At 35.9% G+C, this 9,443-nt stretch overlaps 1 pseudogene; it reads right to left on the bottom strand.

Annotated features, from left to right (window-relative positions):
• Positions 1-669: 669 nt before the first annotated feature.
• Positions 670-2,151, bottom strand: LOC117241301 (annotated as a pseudogene).
• Positions 2,152-9,443: the final 7,292 nt, after the last annotated feature.

The raw sequence follows: 9,443 nt of genomic DNA, 5'->3' as shown, positions 1-9,443 counted from the left end.
CTTTGATATAGATGTGAATACAAATAGCCATTGATTGACAATATACCGAAGCAATTCTAGTTTAATTTGAAGTCATCGATCCTTTGATATTTTTGGAAGAATAGTAAAAGTACAGAGAAAACAAGAAAAAATGGCGTTAACTTAAAATATTATCTATATATCATTTGTAAGATGTAAGTGACCAAGATATCGAATTATACAAAAATTGTATGTAATGATTGATACTTGAACGTTACTTACATTTATGTACATGAAAATTTGATCTTCTATTAACTAAGTTATTTATCGACAAAATGACTTCCTACATAATTCTCCGCCTGAACTGAAATGCATATCTTTTTTTACGCAAGCCTTATGTGTAGCTAGCAACGAGCAAACAGATTAATTACTTTACACACGGTCGTATCTTGTTTGCTGTAGGCGAGTTCTCTCGTGTAATCAACGAAGTACTCAACTTTAAAGCGATAACAGAAGAACATTATTGTATCGATAAAAATCATGCTTTTTTCAAAGAAATATGTAACTCGTATTTTTTTTAAAGCAACCCTCATAATGTATTGAATAAAATAATCATACATTTTTTTTTGTTCAACATTTGTAAAATACGATATTATCAAGATCACCAAGGAGGTAATCTTCAATTCTTAATGAATATAATAAAAAACATAATTAATGATTGTTTGATGGTTTTATTATTATCTCTATAATACAAAAGCACAACATCGTGTCAACAGTTTATATAGTTCGTATGTTTCTGTAGGAATACACAAATAATAGTTCTCTATCACAACGTAATCTAAAGGGAAAACCCTAACTAAATGACAAAAATATCGGTAATAACTGGAACTAATGAATGTTAAAAGCAATCAGTATATTCCATACAAACTTCCATCAACACGATTCGTTCTTCATTCTCTCAACACACTAAGACCGCAATCTTTAAACGCTTATAAAACCATAAGCAATCGTGAAGTTTAGAATTCGCTAACTGGGCGTCTCTCAATCCAGTTTTTGATCTTGGGCAGGAGGACCTTTTTCTCCAGCAGCTTCAGATTCTCGTAATTCTCGATCAGATCAGACTTGTACATAAAGTTCAAATAATCGAGCAGAGCAACGAATGTTAAATCAGCCCAAGAGAGAGTACCATCGTAGAAGTAGCCGTCATTTTCCTTCACTTGCTGGTCCAAACGTTCTAAAATGAACAGCAGCGTCTCTTCAGCAGCCTTGCATTTTGCAGCTTTGACCTTCTCGTCCTCCTCATAGTGGAAGGCGACAATTTCTGAAAATTTGTTTTCAGTTAAATATTATTCGCTAATGTTATACTAATTTGAATACAGTGTTGTGCGAAATTTAAATGATACTGAAGATAGAATTACAATCCTTTTTAATCCTTTGTCTTGTATTGTTGACATACGTGTATCGTTCGATTAAATCAAATATTAAATCGGATTTCAACTAATAAATACCTGAACAGATATGTACTATCTGTTATCAAGATTCTCATAAGATTTATGCAAAACAGCACTGGATACTCACTATGACGAATATCATGAATAGTATCAACAGTGGCATCAATATGAAGATTTGCCCAGTCAGTCTTTCCAGCTAAGTCATATTGTTTGGCTAAGTAACGGCAAATAGCTGTAGACTGAGCAACCTTCCTTCTATCAGCTACGAGCATAGGAAGCTGGCCATAAGGAGTCACTAAAAACATACAACTAATAGAATCAAAGATTCTATCGAACAAACAGATTATGATGCTTCTTAAATATCTAGCTTCCTGTTATCTGTTTTGGAAAGATATAATTTAATTTATTGATAATTTATCAGCAAACAAAGGGCATTGTCTCCTTAACAATACCTATTGTTCTCCCACATATCTTATAGAGGAATGGAGAGTAAACAATAATCTCTGTTATACTCTGCATAATTGTGTTCTACTTTATTTAGCTACTTTAGTTAAATTAGGAAAGATGAGATTTAAGAAACAGAATTTCTTTAAATTTTAAGCTTACAGGGCTTTATTTCTGGCCAGACGTCCTTTTTGATACGTTCATCTTCAAATGGAATACTAGCATAGCTGAAGAAGAACGGATTGGTTCTGCCAATGCCGTAACTGGGAAGTAAGTCAATTTATAGAGCGGCATCTTCCTGGAAGTATAATATATACAAAGTAAAAACAAAGAATCATTGATGACAAGAATTATATTATTACAAATTATGAATTATAAGACAATTTAAGTAAAAAGCATCAACTACTAACTACTCGCATAGCTATTTGTATCTTTATATTTTAATATAGCTTAGATATAAAAAGAATATTATTTTTGGATGTAATAATGTATAAACTTGCGCCAAATATTATAACAAAATATTGCACTTTCTATTTAAGTAGGATAGACATATTACCGGCATTTATTTTTTTTCTATAACAATGAAATTGTTTATAAAAAAGTTTATAAGAAAACTATCAATTAATGCAAACAACGCATTTCAAAATATTAATTACATTCGCACGATTCGTTATCTCTAGTATTAATTTAACCATATGGTTCTATACACCCAAGACTCTCTAACAGTAATTTAGTACCATTACTAGTCGTATGTACAATGTATGTTTGTATACAACTTTCGTAACTACAAAACATTCAGCATGATTATATATTCTTCCAAACTTAAGAAACATTTTCTAATTGCATACTTAAATTTATCGATCAATTATGAACATATGATAACATTTATTTCTTTCAACTACTAATTTTCAAATCCTCTGCTGTTCCGTTAATTGAACGACGCGCCGACTTTTCGTACAAGTATCTTGTATCTTATCTGTATTATTTAGTTATCAATAAAGAAGAAACATTTTCTAATTTTATACTTAAATTTATCGATCAATTATGAACATGTAATAACATTTATTTCTTTCAACTACTAATTTTTAAATCATCTGCTGTTCGGTTAATTGAAGGATGTCGGCTTTCTGTAGAAGTATTTCATATTTATTATTTAATTATGAATAAGGAAAAACATACAAAATATAGTTTTTAAACGGTTTATTATTTATAAAGAGAAACTTTGATTCAGGATATATATACTATATATATACTATTTACTTACAATTTTTTTTTTAAGACTTCAAAGTCGAAACAAGCACAGGAAATTTCCAAGCCGGTTAACAGAAACTTGAATGAGACAAAAATAACCTTTAGATCAATATATGTTCTTCTTCCCCCCTGTTGCTTCCACGTAACTCTTATCCTATTGGTGGAGCTGTGCTGATATGTGAAATTATGACTACATAAAAACATCCGGAAAGACTCATTGAATGATTTTATAGTTTAAGGTTAATAAATTTCCATAAATTAAAGTTGAAAATTTATGAGAACATATTTTCTGTAACAAAACTTAGTAAAAACAAACTAGTAAGGTTTATAGATTCTTTAATGATTATGTATGTATTCATAAACTAGTTCGATAAACATCGTTCGATAAAACGTCGAACAACACACAACATTGAAGCGCGAAATTTCAAATTGAAGGAAAGATAAATAACAAATATTGCGAACAAATGATATTAAATTTACAATAATCTCATGTAAGAAAAAATAAAAGGGATAAAAGTAGTACAGAAGATAGAAAAATCTATAAAACTGGTGGCTGGGAAAGAGAAAATATGTAAATTTATGTTATTAGGGTTTAGTACTTCTGTCGATCAATGTGTTACGACCGTTCGCGGAGAGACGCAGTCGCAGTAGCGAGAGGCGTAAATTCTCGCTACGATTCGGTGAATCGACGCCGCGAAGTAGTCGTTCCCCTGTTTCGGTTAAGATAAGAGGTGGTTAAATGAATATGACACAGTATAGTAAGTTATATTTCACCGTTTATTCCAACAACTTATAACGAAGGCAGTTACGCTGGTGCGTATGTACGAGATTTTTTTTTTATTTATTTGTTGAAATTACAATCAATTCTCGCGTTGAGAATATGTACGAGATGAATGAGTGACTGATCTGTGGGTGTGTCCTACCCGGTGGAAGGATATTGACCGTTCGAAGGATGTGAAATCAGAACTGTCTTGGGAGACGATGCTGTCTCGGAGGAAAGCTAAGGATGGGTGTGTCTAGCGCACGGGACCATCGGATTTGTTGGTGACGATTTTAGTTAGGAGAGTGAAGGAAGTGGCTTCGTTGTTAATTGGTTAACGAAGGGTCTTAACCGCCCTCGAGAGAAAGTGGTTAGTGGGAGGAAAGTTGCAGCATACGTGAGAAAAACTAACTTTCCCTTGTCCAGTCGGGGTAGACAATAGTCTTTAGAAATTCTTCGGAAACAGACGTTTGTTTGGTTTGAAGGACCTTTTCTAGGAAATCTATGAGATTTATGGAAGGTACTTGAAACTATGGAGGATACGCTGCGAGTATCCGGTGACATCTGGTTGCCATATTGCTCGCGGTGCGACGTAACAAAATGGAATAGAAAGATTATACCACAGACGAAATTATACTTTATACTTTATTATACTTTATACTTTATTATTACATTACATCAATTGACATCTTTGGAATTACAACGATTCGATACACATTTTAACGTTTTAAACGTTTTAACGTTTAACATTCTAACATTCAGTTAGAACTTTGTATTGATTAGAGATATTGTAACGACCAGAAATATCGATACATATATCAATACTTTTACCTCGAAATTCGTAGATTCGTACTCTTCATTGTCCATACAAATTGTGTCATATATGTCCAAACCAAATTTAATTTCCAATTTAAAACCAAAATTCTTTTTCGAAAATGGCACTTCCAATTCTTCTTATTCTCACTATTTAATTGCTAGCCGTATCAAGTAACAACGAAAAAAATAATAATATCTAAACGTTAAGCAGGTCCATATTTTGGGGGATACAATTAAAAAAGTAAATCGTCGTACAATTAAAAAAGTAAAGTAAAAAGTTAAGACCCTTCGTTTAACCAATTAACAACGAAGCCTATTTCCCTCACTCTCTTAACTAACATCGGCACCATCAAATCCGATGGTCCCGTGCGCTAGACACACCCATTCTTAGCTTTCCTCCGACACAGCATCGTCTCCCAAGACAGTACTGATTTTACATCCTTCGAACGGTCAACATCCTTCCACCGGGTATACACACCCGCAGATCAGTCACTCGCTCATCTCGTACATACGCATCAGCGTAACTGTTTTCGTTATAAGTTGTTGGAATAAACGGTGAAATATAACTTACTACTGTGTCATATTCATTTAACCACCTGTGTTATCTTAATAGAAACAGGGGAACGACTACTTCGCGGCGTCGATTCACCGAATCGTAGTGAGAATTTACGCCTCTCGCTGACGCGTTTTCCTCGCGACCGCGTCCCTCCGCGAACGGTCGTAACATACTCCTTATCGAGCATTTTTGAAAATATAATTGAGAAAGTGGAATCTGGATAGAAAATTGTTTTACCTACGAAGCATTATAAAAAGTAAGTTTAATAAAACTATACCTTGGATAGTTCATATATTTTTTCATATTATACGCATTCGTTAAAATTTTACACTCCCAAACATCCTGCTATACTTGCACAAAAAAGCGCAGTCTAGTAATATCCCCTCACTGCTCCTCGCATTTTCTTTCTAATCATCTCTCGTTCGCTTTTCCTGATATTATTCTCAGCGTAAGTTCAGAGTGGCGGTTTTTAAACTCAGGAACGCGCGGCTGTTCGTTAAATGAAATATCAAACGTAAGAATTGCCGCAGTCTTAACGCGAGATAATTCATTTCGTGGCACAGAGCGCACGTCGTTGAATATTAATTCATATCTCATATAAGTTGCGAATAAAAAAGCAGATAAAAGAGGACAAAAATCCGATAATTACCGCGAATCTTTACGCAATTTCAAGAAATACAAAAGAAATTTGTTTGTAAGCATGCTACTAAGTATTATTAGAAGTACTGTACTTTCGATATTTTACATATTCTTGCATATTTTCTACATTTTTCTGTATTTTTGTATCCTTAAACTTTCCGTAAACGCGTAAACGTCCGCGCTCTGACAATGACAAGGAAGATTCTACTGATAAAAATAAAGCATCGAATTTCACCGAACTCTCAGAAATGTAATTCTCAGATCACATAAATTAAAAAGAAAGAACAAAAGAAAATACAAATATATATATATAAACACATACGTAGCCACAAATCAATTTGGATCACGACAGATAAAATAGGTAGCAATAATGTCTCCACGAACATTATCATAATTTATTGGAATTTACATAAAAGCCAAAGAATGCTATTGTTTCAATGACACGAGCAAGTCTGATAAATTCTTATCTCTGGTCCATTCGCGGCCAATTTTTTAATACCCTCGTAACTTGTAACGACAAATAAAAATATTGGTACAGGCCAATTTTTTTTTTTGGATAAAATCATGTGTAAATTTACAAAAAATACGATTCTTCGTTTAATTTTTTCCCTTATTGTCTTTACATATTTGGAGTTTAAACGCGTTATAAGTACGTTTTTTTTTTAACATGATTACGTAGAATTCTTATTCTGAATAAATTATTTGTTTCCGCTTCATAACTGTTTCTAAATTACAGTGCATTTAATCTTGAAATGCACAGTAACATTTTATACTTTTTACGTTCTAAGGAATTTTCAGGATCGGTTAAAAATTAAATTTACGTTCTAAGGAATTTTCAGGATCGGTTAAAAATTAAATTACAGTAATGGTCATACTCAATATTAATGTCAGACGTGGATACTTCACTGTTTTGTATAATAATTTGTTATCTTGGCATCGATCAAGGTATTTAATATACAAAGCGTACAGATTAATAAAAATTTTAATTAATCCTTCTTCTATAGTATTCACCGTTCTTTTCAAGCTCGTACCATTTCAAATAGACTTTCGAATAGATTTCAAAGATTTGTCTGTTCAAATAAAACGCGATCTTTTTTATTTCCCTATCAGTCGTCCCGTTACTGTTCCGTAGTTTCCAACAGATTGCAGATTCGTTTAAAAAACATTTGTAACGAAAAACAAACCCACTCGCAGAAATGTTATTCAATATCGCATTTATAACTTTCATGGACATCCTCCTCTCATTGCTATCATTGTAAACAGATTGAAACTTCGTTTGCAAACACTCGCGATTAAAAAAAAAAGAAGAATTAATCTTAAACAATTTTATCTTGTGTTCCATTTATAATTTTCATAATTGTCTTCCCGACGTTGTATCATTTTAAATGGATTTTTTCTATCCATCTATGTTGCAGCGAGATCAACGGTCCTAATTACTAAATTGCACGATGTGTTCATACAAATTCACTTTTTATGAACGCGATGAAACGAAATGAAACCTGAGTAGAGATTTGTTTTCTCATCAAGTATAACGAGTTTTATACTTTGGATAGATTGCCTCGTTGTGAGAAGGTCTTAATCGTTTATAATTGCGATTAAGTAGTTGCAATAAGTCATATTTTTAAGAAACGTTCTCACATGCTGTCACACACTCTAATTAGAAAAGGATCATGAAACATTCGGTTTATGATATTATTTGTTTGTACATCTTCCTGCTTCCGGAAACTTTTTTAAATATGAAAATATTTATATACAAAATTAAATATTTTTTTCAATATCAACACTTCTTGCGTTTATGTTGTCCTAGTCAGAATTATATTATTTCGTGTATCCTGTTGCTTTTTATATGATAGTCCTCCCGTTGGCCGCGGATTCGTTATCAAGCCTGAGGCCCTCGTCACTAGTGCCACTATCGACAATAAAGGTACCCCACCCGCGACCGGACGATGGAGAACTCCAACACGGAATCGCAATCTCCCGCGAGCCCTGCCCGGGAGGGCGTCTTGAGCTCGGACTCGGAATGTGACTCGAGCTCGGCCTGCTCATGAGGGACCACCCCCTGAAAAACAGCGCACTGTATTCTGCCCTAAACCGTGCCCTAGAGGGTCCGGCAGCGTATTGGCTTACGCAGATAATGAACGGCAACGAGCTCACCTGGCCAGATTTTAAGGAACAATTCGCCGTGCACTTCGGTGGCCAAGAAGTAGCAGCCGCGTCGCTAATCAAGGTAGCCGAGGAACTACCGCGGGACGGCGAAACACCAGGAGCGTACGGAAATCGTATCATCACCCTCCTGGGGTCGAAGTGGCGAAATTCAACCAGGGAAGAGGTACTCGCCGCCACCGCCCTCCATCTGCTGGGCTCGCGCGATGAACGTTTTAAACGATTAGCGCTCATGAGTGACATCACGTCGGTGAAACAATTCCAAAGAGAAATGAAGCCCTTCCTATACACGGAGTGGCCAACGGCCCCGCCGTGGAAGTCATTAGCGAGCTCCGGAAACAAACGAGGCAGGTCACCCGCCCCCTGGACCAGGTGTGGCCACTGCGGTATTTACGGACATCCGACATTCGAATGCCGCAAGAGGGCGAAGTGGGAACCGAAGAAGGACCCCCGACGCCCGGAGGGAAGCCGACCGGCTGCACCACCAAAAGCGTTGTGCTTTCACTGCCACATGCCGGGACACATCGCGTCTCGCTGTCCATCGCGGCGAGAAGAAAAACATTGCCCCGGGGACGAGCGCCGGGTCGATGCCTGCGTGGTGGAAGCCCCGACGGGTAGACTAAGCCAGCAGGCCACACACGAGGACGTGTAAGTGTCAGGATGGCCGAGCCGGAGACGAAAGGACGCCGGGGCCCCTCTGGAACTTCAGGACAACACCCTAACCTTGCAACCTAGAGCCTAATATAGCCATAACGAAACAATCGCAAGTATCCAAACCGATGGCAATCGTAGCAATTTGAAGCAAGGTGAGTAACTGATGAGATGACTTTGCATTTGTCTCACCACAGAGACAGACGTTCAAGAATTCATTGTGAAAGACGAGTACAAACAAGATACGTATGTCTTTCCGTTAAGCGAATGTTACAGTTTGTTTGCAAAAGTCAGTTTTTAGATTATAGAATCGTAGATAGAATTTAGAGGATAGAAACTTTTAGTAGTCACTTTTAGTTTAGTAAAGTCTTATCGACAATAAGCAGACTACGTTATGATACAACGATTCCAACTGAAGATTTCTATCGACATCATGAATTCGATGGCTTCAAAATTTTCTTCTCTGCAATCTCAGACGCTCAACTCGAAAGAATCTTTTAGATCCCCCGACAAACACTCGACTCAGGTTATCTATTATCGTAATCTTCCTACGGGATTTTTTTTAACTGCGTTGCGTTAACGAATAACGGGATAACATCACGTTTCTCTCAGCGCCTTTCAACGTTCTACAACTTTTATTCTTTGCAAGTTCCTGTCTCTATATGATAAACGCTGGTTATCCGCGGAAGGAGCCAGGACAACGAAGTGTTACTCGATGATCAAAGACAGGAAGATCCTGGTACGCGATAACGTT

This window comes from Bombus vosnesenskii, unplaced genomic scaffold (genome assembly GCF_011952255.1).
Source record: "Bombus vosnesenskii isolate JDL3184/JDL3185 unplaced genomic scaffold, Bvos_JDL3184-5_v1.1 scf7180000015637, whole genome shotgun sequence".
Taxonomy (NCBI): Eukaryota; Metazoa; Arthropoda; class Insecta; order Hymenoptera; family Apidae; genus Bombus; species Bombus vosnesenskii.
The sequence above is the reverse complement of the archived record's forward strand: the minus strand, read 5'-3'. Positions and strand labels throughout refer to the sequence as shown.